Below are 14,179 nucleotides of genomic sequence, written 5' to 3' on the forward strand. Positions count from 1 at the left end.
TTGGTGAGGTTGGTCTTAAGCCTGCAATCCTCCTGTTTCAGCCTCCCAAGTACTAGGATTACAGGCATGTGTCACCATGCCCTCCTAGTTGGTTTATTTTAAGATAGGAGTTTTAGATCATTCACAGATGTACTCTAGTCCGCCACAATAATCCAGTACTTGGAAGGCTGAGACAAGAGGATCGCAGGTTCAAGGAAAGCCTCAGCAACATTGCAAGGCTCTCAGCAACTTAGCAAGACTCTGTTTCCAAATTAAAAAAATATATAAGGCTACAGGTATAGCTTGGAGATAGAATACCCCTGGATTCAGTCATGGTACCACGCTCACACACACACATGAAGTATGCTCCTAGGTCTATGACCATGCCAACCTGAACCTGCCCTGTCTTGTGTGATCTCACCTACTAGGCAGGGTTGGGCCTGGTTAGTATATTTTTGTACTTGGATGGGAGAAGTGCACCAATGGATCGCCTAGGAAAAGGAAGAGGAGAAGTTGCAATATCTAATAATAAAATATTTGGATTCTCTGATTCTTTTAAAACCCATTTGCTGCCTTAATATAGTGAAAAATACTCATCAGTAAAATTGGGTTAATGATTAAGATAAATGGTCTTCTTCCTCCTCAGAGAAACTTTCATTTTGGGGTTAAGGGGCTAAACTAGCTGGCATTCAGAAGAATTTTGCAAATACTTTATTTAAACCTCTCTCCTTTAAAAATGAGGATAGCTGCCAGGTATAATGGCGCATACTTGTAATCCCGGTACTTGGGAGGCTAAGACAGGAGGATCGCAGGTTTGTGGCCATCCTCAGCTACTTAGTGAGGCCGTCCACACCTTTATTGAGATCCTGTTTCAAAATAAAGAATAAAGAAAAAATAAAAGAAAGAAGAAAAGCTGGGCATGGTGGCACATGCTTGTAATCCCAGTATTTGGGAGGCTGAGACAGGAGGATCACAGTTTGTAGACATCCTCGGCTAGTGAGGCCCTTTGCAACTCAGTGAGACTCTGTTTCAAAATAAAGAATAAAAAATAGGGCTGAGGTGTAGCTCAGAGGTAAAATGCCCATGGGTTACATCCCCAGTACTGCAAAATAAATAAATAAATAAATAAATAAATAAATAAATAAATAAATAAATAAATAAATGGCTGAGGGTGTAGCTCAGAGGTAAAATGCCCCTGATTTCAATTTTCAGTAACATACACACACACACACACACACACACACACACACACACACACACACGGGATAATAGCTGAATAAAGACCAAAAGTAGAAATAGCCAAGATAAGTGAAGTATGGTGACACAAGCCTGTAAATCCAGTACTTGGGAATCTGAGACAGGAGGATCACAGGTTCAAGGCCAGCCTTAGCAATTTAGCAAGGACCTCCACAACTTAGTGAGCCACTGTTTCAGAACAAAAATAAAATAGGGCTGGATTGTAGTTCAGAGGCAAAATATCTCTGGGATCAGTCCCCAGTAACACACACACACACACATACACACACACACACACACACACACACACGTATTTAATGAGGGTGTACTCTGTGATTAGCACTGTTTAAAGTACTTTGGGCTTAAACATAAATTAGGATAAAGTGGTATTTGTAATTTAGTTAAAAAAACAAAACAGAACTACACACTTGCTGTATTTCTTTTGGCCCATCGCTGTTCTCTGCTAATTGGGCCAACCTACGGCAGGTATTTGCCCAAATTCACACTCAGTGTCTCTGAATAGTCCACGTTCTGCTGAATTCAGTTTGATCCAAGCATTCTTTCCTTAGCACACACGGTGTGCCCAGCCCTGTTCTTGATCCTGTGTGAAAAATAAGAGAAGACTGATAGATGGTATTGTAGATGTAGAAAATGCACAAAACATGATCATCCTTGCCTGCAAGGATGGAGGGAAGAGGAAGTGGTTATTAAATGTGGAACAGGAACGAGAACTATATGCCAATACATTAGATAAGTCACTTCACCTCTGAGAGTCTTAAATTCTTCATCTGTAGAGTGAAGGGCATTAGCCGAATGGCTTAAAGGTGACATCTGAATTCCATGATAATGGTGAGATTTACCTACCTGAAGATCTGAAGTAAAACAAATTCCCATGTATCAGTGGGAGAAAGTTAGGGGAACTATCATCTTTTAATTCATTCCTCTTTTCAACACAACTGTGATCATTTATAAATTAGGGTGGAGAAGCTGGAAAGAGTGTGTGTATGTATTGTTTTGGGGGGAAGTCACTATACTTTTTGACATACACAATTAGAAATGGGGGCTATAAGTAGATGATATGGAATGTACCATTAAGAGAAAAAAAGAGACCAGTAAGACTTGGGGAAGAGGCTTCCTAAAGGAGGTGAAGCTTGAGCGGGGCCTTGCAATATGATATGTAAAATGGCCTAATTAGAAGGTCATTGTTTTAAGTAAGAAGACAAAGGTAGGGAGACAAAATGGCATCACATGATGGAGGTTTTGGAAATTAAGTATAACTTCGATCAGACCTATCAGCTCAAGTTCCTGCAAAGACCACACATTTGGGGAAATTGTGTGTGCTCATGTTGATAGCTATTTTTTTTTTTTTTTTTAGGGTTTACATCTCGCTTGGTTGTCTAGACATAAACCCTAAAGATGATTGTCCAGAATGGTGACTAGACAGAGCTAAATCCTGAACGTTCCCTTCTGGGAAAATTAGTCTAATGAGATGGTTGTCCTTTTGCTCACCTTTGGCTTTTCTGGAGTTGTAAGTCCACTTTGAGCATATATTTAAAAAGTATGTCAGTTTGGGTTACAAATCAGTGTTACTTGTGCACAGCCCGGGCTGGAAAAAAAAATCACACAAATGCAAAATCTACATTAAGAATAAAAATAGAAAGATTTGGCTGGGTGTGGTGGCATGTGCCTGTAGTCCAAGCTAGTTGAGGGAGGGAGGCAAGTTCAAGGCCAGCCTGGACAACATAGTGAGAGCCCTCCATGTCATAGGATAAAAGGAAAAAGAAAAAGATCTGATGTACAATACCTTTAAGGATATCAGGAAGGAAGATGAAATTCTTGATATGGAAACTTTTCATTTTGAAAAATTCTTAATATTCTCTCCTAGATTCTGGAGGAGACAACAGGGCGGGTTTGTGATGAACAGGCACTCTAGAATGTGGAGGTGTTCTAGGTTGAAGACGGAGAATGTAAAGGACAAAGACATACCTAAACAAAATCTGCTACGATCCGCTCCAATCTGTTTTTCTAACTTGTGAATTCCTTACACACACACACACACACACACACACACACACACACTCAGTGACCTGTTCAACACCCCTTAATCAATCTGTATCTTAGCCAGTTTTCAAGCCATTCCTCAAACACAGTAAGCGTTTGTCTCCTCTTGCCCATACTTAACACACTCTCGCTACCCATTTGAATCTCCATCCTTTACATCTCTCTACTCAGATCCAGCTTCTAAAGAGAAGACTTTCCAGATCAATCCAATCCCAAACTCTAGCCTACAGGCATTTGTGTGTGTGTGCATATAATTATAGAGTATTCTGTAGCTCTATTTATACTTTTCTTACATGCAGCTCTTGTCTGCCTCCTAGGCAATCAGCTCCTTAGAAAATGGAAATGTGCATTTTATACGTCTTTGCACCCCCACAACCCCACAGTGCTTTGTATAGAAGGCATTCAGCGTCAGTGTTTGTTTATTTCCGTGTATTTACTGAACACTTATGATGTGTTAGACACCATCTTAGGTGATGGGAAGCAAACACACATACGATGTAATTTTCAACCTTAAGGAGCTCACAGTTGATCCAGAGAGGAACGTGTTGATTGTAACGGAGTGTGATGCCTGTGTTAAGAGATAAGTTCAGGTTGCTAAGGAGCAACTAGGAAGAGCACTTCATCCAGACCCAGAGGAGCCTGGGAGAGACTCGGAACTAACACTGAGCGGAGTGTGAGCCAGGTAAGGAAGAGATAAGGTGGACATGTGAGAAGGGGGGCAGGGCACCAGCAAAACAAGAGAACGCAACCAAGTGTGGCTTGTTTAGGGAAATCGAAACCATCGCGGAATGTCTAGAGCATCTGATTAAAGGGAAGGTTAGCAAGAGGTGAGATGAGAGAGGAAGACAGAATCCACATCCCCAAATGAAGTCTTTGCTATGCAGCATGTCAATTACTCTGAATAATGAGGAGTTATCAGGGAATTTATGTAAGAAGATTTAATATATACGAATATACATACATACATACATATATAGTGAGTGTGTGTGTGTGTGTGTTACTGGGGATTGAACAGAGGAGCATTCTACTCAGAGCTATACCCCTATTCATATTTTTAAAATTAAATTAAATTATATTTTTATTTTTTGCAGTACTGAGGATTGAACCCAGGGGCATTCTACCTCTGGGCTATACCTCTAGCCCTATTTTTTATTTTTTATTTTGAAACAGGGCCTCACTGAGTTGCAAAGGGCCTCACTAAGTAACGGAGGCTGTCCACGAACCGCAGTCCTCCTGTCTCAGCCTCCTGAATGCTGGGATTGCAAGCGTGCGCCACCACACCTAGCCCATCTTCATATTTTATTTCTCATTTTGAAGCAGGGTCTCATTAAGTTGCAGAAGGCCTCACTAAGTTGCTGAGGCTGGGCACACACCTGCAATCCTCCTCTCTCAGCCTCCCAAATACTGGGATTACAAGAGTGTGCCACCACACCCAGATCGATATATATATTTTAGAGCTATGAAATTGGTGGCAACACAAACTCAGATGGGAAAGACACAAAGCTTATGGGTTGGAAAGATGCAAAGAGACAAAGATGAGAAGGCCTGGCAGCCCTGGGGAGGGGTGAGAAATGGGAGGGTCTGCAGGATTTGTGCTATTTGCCCCGCGTCCTGCGTGACTTGCGCCCCAGAGCTGCCCCAGGTCTAGTCCTCCCTAAGCACAGTTATTTGGTTTGCCTTTCAAGTCTCTGAACTTCCTAGTATCCTGTCAGGTAAGTCTCCCCGTTTCGCTCAGATTAGTCAACAATTAGCCAGGGATGCAGCACGGTAGCAAAGCACTTTCCTGGCAGGTGGGAGGCCCTGGGTTTGATGGAACGGAGGGTGGGAGGAAGGGAGGAAAATGAAGACGTCTATTTGTGTGGTTTACAACCCCAGACACCTAAACGGACACAGCTTCTGTCCTGTCAGTGAAGAATAAAAACAGAGTATCTGAAAGGCTCCAGGAAGGTAGAATTAATAGGACTTGGTAACCAATTGAGATAAGGAATATAATCACAGTTTTAGTTTTGTTTCCTAGGTGAATGGGGATGCAACCCACCAAACCAGAGGATAAAGGACTTGGAGCAAGTTTGGGGGATACATAATGAATTTTAGGCCAGTTGAATATGAGGAATAAGTAGAGACATTGTATAGTAAATATTTTATTTTGTTATTTGCAGTACTGGGGATGGAACCAAGGGGCATTCTACCTCCTACCTAAGTCTCAGCCCAATTATTTTTTTTAGCTTTTTTTTTGCGGGTCTGGGGATGGAACCAAGGGGCATTTGGCCTCCGAGCTACACCCCCAGCCCTATTTTTTATTCTTTATTTTGAAACCGGGTCTCACTGAGTTGCAGAGGGCCTCACTAAGTAGCTGAGGCTGTCCGCGAACTGCGATCCTCCAGGTCTCAGCCTCTCGAATGCTGGGATTACAAGCGTGCGCCACCACGCCCGGCTCAGCCCAATTTTTTATTCTTTATTCTGAAACAAGGTCTCACTAAGTAGCTGAGGCTAGCCACAAATTTATCATCCTCCTGTCTCAGCCTCCTAAGTACTGGGATTACAAGCGTGAACCACCACACCTGGCTATAGGAAATGTTTTAAAATATGAGTGTGCCACCAAGCATGGTGGCACATACTTGTGATCCTAGTACTTGGGAGGCTGAGGCAGGAGGGTGGCAGGTTCACAGACAGCCTCAGCTACTTAGTGAGGCTCTTCACAACTCAGTGAGACCCTGTTTCAAGATAAAGAATAAAAAATAGGGCTAGGGGTATAGCTCGGAAGTAGACTGCCCCTGGGTTGCATCCCTAGTACCGAAAAAAAAAAAAAGAAAAAAAAAAAAGAGGAGTTGGTTGTGATGGTGCATGACTATAATCCCAGTACTTGGGAGGCTGAGACAGGAAGATTACAGGCCTCAGCAATTTATCGAGGCCCTCAGCAATAGTGAGATACTGTTTCAAAATAAAAATAAAATAGGGCTGGGGGTGTAGCTCAGAATGCCCCTGGGTACTGCTAAAAAAAAGAAATGTGGCATGTAATGTTGGGCCAGGATCATTCATCTCAGTTTTGGTTCACTCTCACACAGATGTCACAACATGTGACGCTCTTCCTTGGTCAGGGACAGACCTATCTTTTATCAGCAACTAGGTACGTCTTTCCAATTCAGGAGACTATATTAAGAAGCCCAATTTATGTTCAAGACCCAACCACAGTCACTAAACCATCTTCTGGCAGAAATCAGTTATTTTGAACTTAGCTGATAATTACATATGTTTATTAATTGCTTCTGAGCCTTCATGAAGAAGAGATGTGATGGGTACTTTGAATACTTCAATATCCTGGTTGAAGTCAACACAATAACTTTAGTTTTCATGTTCTACATTGGTTCGGATACCATTTAACTAGGAAATAAGTTTCCGAAAGCTATCTTCATAGCTAAGAAAAAATTAAAACCTGCTAGAAACTGGGGACTGGGTACGGGGCTTTACCTAACAGCCTGCCCTTCATCCATGGACAGAGAGTAGAAGTAGACTTTATTTATTTACTTATTTGTTTATTTATGTGGTACTGGGGATCGAATCTAGAAGCATCCTACCTCCAAACTATAACTTCAACCTTTTTTTTTTTTTTTTTTTTTTGGTGGTACTGGGGGTGGAACAGAGGCTTTCTACCTCCAGGCTATACTCCCAGACCCATTTTATATTTTATTTGGAAACAGAGTCTCACTAACTTGCTGAGAGCCTCACTAAGTAGCTGAGGCTGGCTTCGAACCTGTGCGATCCTCCTGTCTCTGCCTCCCAAGCGCGGGGATTACAAGCGTGTGCCACCATGCCCAGCAAATAAATTTTTTTTTGTGTGTGGCACTGGGAATGGAACTCAGGGGCATTCTACCTCCGAGCTATACCCCCAAACTCCTAATTTTTTATTCTTTATTTTGAAACAGAGTCTCACTGAGTTGCAATGGGCCTCACTAAGTAGTAGCTGAGGCTGTCTGCGAATTGCAACCCCCCTGTCTCAGCCTCCTGAATGCTGGGACTACAAACGTGCACAACCACACCTGGCTCAGAGCTAATGAATTTTATAAGGAGAATATAGCAGCGGGAGTAACCACCCTGGCATAAATAGGAAACTAAAGAAGATTGGCAGAAAGGGAGAAATACAGAGAGATTGGTAATCTGAGAAATAGGAGTCAAGGCTGTGACATTCATTTGTATATTTATTAAAGATGTATACCATGGTGCACACTTGTAATCCCAGTACTTAGGAGGTTGAGACAGGAGGATCTCAGGTTCAAGGTCAGACTCAGCAACTTAGTGACACTCTCAGCAATTTAGCCAGATCCTATTTCAAAGTAAAAAATAAATAAATAAAAAGTGTCAGGTGTGTAGCTCAGAGGTAGAATGCCCCTGGGTTTAATCCCTAGTACCAAATAAACAAACAAAAAAGTGAAGAAATCTGATTTTAAGAGAGAGTGGAAGCTATCTTTCCACATAATACTTTTATTCAATTTCATTTTGGAATGCCAGGAATCTGAGGACCAAAAGAGAAAGAAAAAGGGGAGTCAGACACAGTGGCACACACCTTTAATCCCAGTACTTGGGAGGCTGAGACAGGGGGATCACAAGTTCAAGGCCAGCCTGGGCAACTTAGCAAGAATCTCAACAACTTAGTGAGACCCTGTTTCAAAACAAAAAATAAAAAGGGGCAGGGGGGCTAACTCAGAGGTAGAATGCCTCTGGGCTCAATCCTCAATACCACACATACACAAAGAGACATACAAAAAATAAAAGGAGAAAGAAAAAAAGGGGAAGTTTGAATATACAAGACATACAGTTAGGGATAGAAGGCAATCGCAAGAAAAACTTGGAACTGCAGGTGTTCACCATGGCACGTTTGTAGACGTTTCCAACACAGCAGCGTGATGCTCGGGGAACCGAGGATGTACTTTCCCATTCAAGGCAGCTCCCCACCTCTTAGAGGCTTTCCCTTGATCTAACTTAATGGAACCAGAGAAAGAAGCAGATTCTTAGCTTTCAAGTCTAAGCATCAAAGGCCTGGCTGTAATACAGAATGATTTAGGAAACAGATGTGATCAATTCAGATGCCTCTGTTTGATAAAGTGTACTTTTTTCCCCCTCATGGTATGATGGATTGAACTCGGGGCATTTTACCTCTAAGCTACACCCCACCCTTATTATTATTATTTTTGAAACAGTCTTGCTAGTTTGCTGAGTCTTACTACTTCCTGAATTTGTCCTTAAACCTGAGATCCTCCTTTCTCAGTTGCCCAAGTCCTAGGATTGCAGGTATGTGACACCATGCCGGACTGACAAATTTTAATTTTACTGACTTCTGCCCTGACCTGGGAGACTGGAGTGCCATAATCGACTCCGCCCTCTAGAGGTGAATTCTAGGCGACTAGCACTAATTTGTTGGCATCTTGGTGAGGCTGAACCAAGTAATCTCTTTCTTTTTTAATGTTTTGGATTCTTCCAGTTCTTCCAAATAACTCTAGACTTGGCATGGTGTAATAGTTAGCAATAGCGATATAAAACAATACATAGTTGTGCCAAACTATATGTTATATATAATCCCTATTCATTAAAATTTCATTCCAAACCACATACTGAATTTCCATTCTGGGTTGAGCTCCAATGATAGGAAGAGGCCCCTTGGGCTCTGTGCTTCTTGTGAGTAGCCTTTTGTGCTACTTATTATCTGTTGTCGCTCACCCCTAAGCCTCCTCTTTAAACTTCACTCAGAGATGCAAACTCTATTTCCCACATTCCCTCACTCAATGCACCGCCTATCAGGTCCTGCCAAAGAGGGGCTGGCTGGAGACGAGCGGAGAAGGAAGAGACGTTAAATCCCTTGCTGTTTCCCAGGTCTTGTCAGCATCTCTCTGGCAGAAGCAGTTGGCTCCTCTACAATTTCTCTGGGTGTCTGGGGTATTGATAAATGATCTCTGTGGCCAGTTTGCTTCTTAGCATTCTGTTCAGCAAGGGCGGCAGGCCAGGACTCGAAACCGCAAAAGCTGCCTCAGACTCACATGTACTCATTCACTCACTGAACAGATATGGAACACCCACTGTGCACCAGAGTCCACGGTCCTAAACAAGAGACACAAGCCCTGTCCTCCTGGAGTGCACGGGTCAGGTGGGGTTAACACGCAGGTGTAGTTCCTATCTGCTCTTGGACGTCTAACGGGAATCTCAGACTTGACAGGTTCAAAATCATTCTTGATTCTTCCCCCACCTTAAACCCTTCATCGTATCTCAGTAAGTGCACTGCCTTTCATTGCTCAGGCAATAAACTTTGGATGACTCCTCCTCCCCCTCCTCCTCCTCCTCCTCCTCCTCCTTTGTCTTTCTCTCTTCCTTTCTTCTTTCTTTCTCTTCTTCTTTTTCCTCCTCCTCCTCCTCCTCCTCCTCCTCCTCCTCCTCCTTCTTCTTCTTCCTTCTTTCTTTTTCTTCTGTACTGGGGATTGAACTCAGGGAATTCTGCCTCAAAGCCATACTTCCAGCCCCTTTTATTTATTTATTTATTGTTTTGAAACAGGGTCTCCCTAGGTTGCTGAGAGTTTCACTAAGTTTCTGAGGCTGGTCTCAAACCTACAGTGCTCTTGTCTCAGTCGGGAGTAACCCAGTACTGAAGTTATTCTTTATTTCTCTCGTTCCTTTACATTACACCTCCAGTCTAGTCAGAGTCAAATCCTGTTATTTCTATCTTCAAATATACTTCAGATCTGAAGTCAGAGTGGTTTTCATCCACTCTGGCTCAAGCCAAAGTTTCTTTTCACTTTGGGCTGTGTAAAGAGATATGAATCTCTTTAGTGGAAGAGAGAAAAAAAAAAGGAAAACAATTTTAGGGAGTGAACACTATATTAAACAACGATGGCACTCAGTGCATGCTGGAGGTTCTTATCAACTTTGTTTCCCTTAAGAAATTATAGACGTGTGTGTGTGTGTGTGTGTGTGTGTGTGTGTGTGTGTGTGTGTTACTGGGAATTAAACCCACAGGTGTTCTACCTCCAAGCTACTCCTTCAGCACTATTTTTTTTGATTAGGGTCTCACTAAGTTCCTGAGGCTGGCTTTGAACCTGCTGTCCTCCTGTCTCAGCCTCCTAAGTATGAGATTACAGGTGTGCACCACCATGCCTGGCTTTATAAATATTTTATAAGAAAGAATTCCAAATGTTGGTTCCCAGAACCTTAAGAAGAATCTTAAGAAGAATCTATGAACCATGGCTGTAGCGTTTCCCCTGAGATTGCAAGCTGTATTTTCTCCATGTTGGGTCAGACACAGAGAGCAGAGGAGAAAGGTAAATGCACTTCTATAGATAGAGATTTTTTTTTAATTGAACCCAAGGGCATTCTACCTCCAAGCTACACTCCCAGCCCTATGTTTTAATTCTTTATTTTGAAACAGGGTCTCACTAAGTTGTGGAGGGCTTCACTAGGTAGCTAAGGCTGGCCACAAACCCTTGATCCTCCTGTCTCAGCCTTCCAATTATTGGAAGCCACACCTGAATCGGTAGTTTTTTGTTTTGGGACTGGGGATGGAACCCAGGGTCTTTACCTCTGGGCTACACTCCCAGACCTATTTTATATTTTATTTGGAAACAGGGTCTCACTAGGTAGCTGAGGCTGGCTTTGAACCTGCACGATCCTCCTTTCTCAGCCCCCCCAGTACTGGGATTACAAGTGTGCACTAACATACCCGTCTATTTATGGATAATTCTTTTTTTTTTTTTTTGTGGTACTGGGGATCCAGAGGCTTTCTACCTCCGGGCTATACTTCCAGACCTTTTTTTTTTTTTTTTTGAAACAGGGTCTCACTAAGTTGCCGAAAGCCTCACTAAGTAGCTGAGGCTGGCTTCGAACCCGTGTGATCCTCCTGTCTCAGCCTCCCAAGCGCAGGGATTACAAGCGTGCGCCACCACGCCCGGCTGGATAATTCTTAATGCAAAAAAATTAAAAACATCTAAACACAGCTGAATGTGATGGCATATACCTGTAACTCATTAGTTGGGAGGCTGAGACGGGAAGATAGAAGAATCAGGATACCGTAATTTAGCGAGACCCTATTTCAAAATAAAAAATAAAATCAGGGTGGGGATGTAGCTCAGCATTAGAATGCCCCTGGGTTCAACCCCAGTACTGAAAAAATAATTAAAGAATTTTCTTACTCAAAATCTGTTAATTTCTTCCTATTATTTTTGGAATAAAGTTCAAACTGCTTGGCATATTACATAAGAGCCTGTGTGGTTCTCTCTGCCACTGCCTAAGTTTAACTCCTGTTACCTCCTATCATGCCAGCTACTCTTGCCATCCTGGACTTCTTGCGAATCCTCCAACACAGGGTCATTCCCTTCCAGAAGTTTCTTAATTCTTTCTCAAGAACTTCCTCTGGCTTGCTGCTGTCCCTCATTCTTTTGCTCAAATGTCCTCTTACAAGAAAGGCCTTCCTAAATAGAAACTCCCAATCCCCACCCCCCTCTCTGTAGATTGAACCCAGGGACATTCTACCTCTGAGCTACATACCCAGCCCTATTTTTTTATTCTTTATTTTGAAACAGGGTCTTATTGCCGGGCATGGTGGCGCACGCTTGTAATCCCCGCACTTGGGAGGCTGAGACAGGAGGATCGCACAGGTTCGAAGCCAGCCTCAGCTACTTAATGAGGCTCTCAGCAACTTAGTGAGACCCTGTTTCCAAATAACATATAAAATAGGTTTGAGAGTATAGCCCAGAGGTAGAAAGCCCCTGGGTTCTACCCTCAGCACCACACACACACACACACACACACACACACACACACACACAATCATCTATCTATCTATCTAGTCAGCATTAGAATGCCCCTGGGTTCAACCCCCAGTACTAAAAAAATAAAATAAAGAATTTTCTTACTCAAAATCTATATCTATATCTATATATATATATATATACAAGAAGACAATATATATATAGTCTTCTTGTGGTATTAAGGATTGAACTCAGGGGCATTTTACCTCTGAGCTACATCCCTGCCCTTAAAAAAAAATCTCTTTTAAACAATCTCACTAGGTTGCTGAGACTCTTGCTACTTGCTGATGTTGTCCTCAAACCTGCGATTCTCCTGTCTCAGCCTCAAAGCGCTGGGATTATGAGTATGCGCTACCACACCTGGCTCTGTCTCCTTCTGATGCTTTATTATTCTTCAAAGTCCTTACATCCGCCATCTTATATATTTGTTCACGTATTATTTATTTCCTCACAAGACTGTACTTTCCGACGTGGGAAGGACTTTGATCCACTACTCTATCCCGGTGCCTGGGGCAGTAGCACTTGTCACATGGCAGATACTTAGCAAATGTGTGTTGATTGAGTGGATGACTAAAAATTAACTGAAAAGTTTCAAATAGACCATGTGAGATGTTCAGTTTTGGTTTATTAAGGCTAAGCGTTGTTGGTGGTACCCGATAGCCTCCATGATTTTCTTCCTTTTTATCCTATCCTGAAAGAAGAAATACTAATTTCGAGGAAACATTGAATGGAACCACTGTTAAGATTTGCATGGCTCTTCCACAGCCTGTCCGAGGCATTTCCCTACCACCTGCCCTCTGCTCGCTGCCCTCAAGTGGCCCTGGTATGGCCACTGGTTATGATCAGTCACATTTGTGTTGCAGCCATATAGAAATGGCTAGATGAGGATACGGAGGACTGTTCTTACAAGAAGAAGAGAACAATGCCATCCAAAGGCTGAGACCTCAGGCTGGAGCCTGCATCTGTGATGCCTATGGATATGGAGTCCCTGGGAGGGCCTTGGTCAGCAGGCAGGGCCAACCTGCTGGGGTTCAAATGAACACAGAACTGTGACTTGACACCGTTAGCTTTACAAATGAAAGGAGAAAACAAAGGATCTCTCAGCAGGTAAATGAAGAGTGGCCTGAGATCTCTGGGGAAGACTTGAGATCCAAAATATGAAAACTAGCCAAGAGAATAAAGGATGTCCCTCTGATTTTCATATCTGGACCTAAATGCTTTTACTGGTGAAGACTAGGCTAGAGCAGGTGTGAGAAGATGTTTTTGATGGTAATGGGTCTCAGAGAGTTTTAATGGACGTGGTAAGAAATGACAGAGGGAACGATTTGGAATTATACCCCAAGAGGGAGCCTAGATCCAGGAAATATTGAAAGTCGCCCCCTGATGGTGACAGGTAGAAAGTCCTGAATTAAAGAATTTGGGGAACTTGGATGAAAGGGACCATCACCTGAGAGGGTGGTAACAGAAAATTTAGATAGGTTTAAGAGAAGAAGATCTCAAAGTTATCTAATGTTTCGGGATTTTAAGGTGACATGTTTTTTCTGTTGTTTGTTTTGTTTCCGGTACTGGGGATGGAACCCAAGGGCATTCTACCTCCAAGCTACACTCCCAGTCCTGTTTTTTATTCTTTATTTTAAAACACGGTCTCACTGAGTTGCAGAAGGCCTCACTAAGTAATAGCTGAAGCTGTCCATGAACTGCGATTCTCCAGTCTCAACCTCCCAAATGCTGGGATTATAAGTGTGTGCCACCACCCGTGGCTAGGTGACATGGTTTTTGAAGGTAGAGAAGCATGATTAACGAATCCATGAAGAACAGGTCCAGGTAATGTATGAGGCTCATCCAGCAGAATGGCCAGAGAGTAACACCACAAGATGGGTCAAGGGCATTATGGGGGAAGGGACCCAGTTCTTCCTTTTCATCACCTGTAAGGGACTGTATTTCATTCAAAGGATTATTGCATGTTGAAAATATAAAAGTAATTACTAAGTGAATAAGTACATATCTCTTGAAGAGTATGTTGCCTGTTAATACTGTGAATGTGTCTTTGCTTTTAAATACTCATTGTATAGAAGTCTCTCAATATAATGTTTTCCATCTCTTGACTAAAAAAAAAA

This window comes from Muscardinus avellanarius (genome assembly GCF_963383645.1).
Source record: "Muscardinus avellanarius genome assembly, chromosome: 9".
Lineage (NCBI taxonomy): Eukaryota > Metazoa > Chordata > Mammalia > Rodentia > Gliridae > Muscardinus > Muscardinus avellanarius.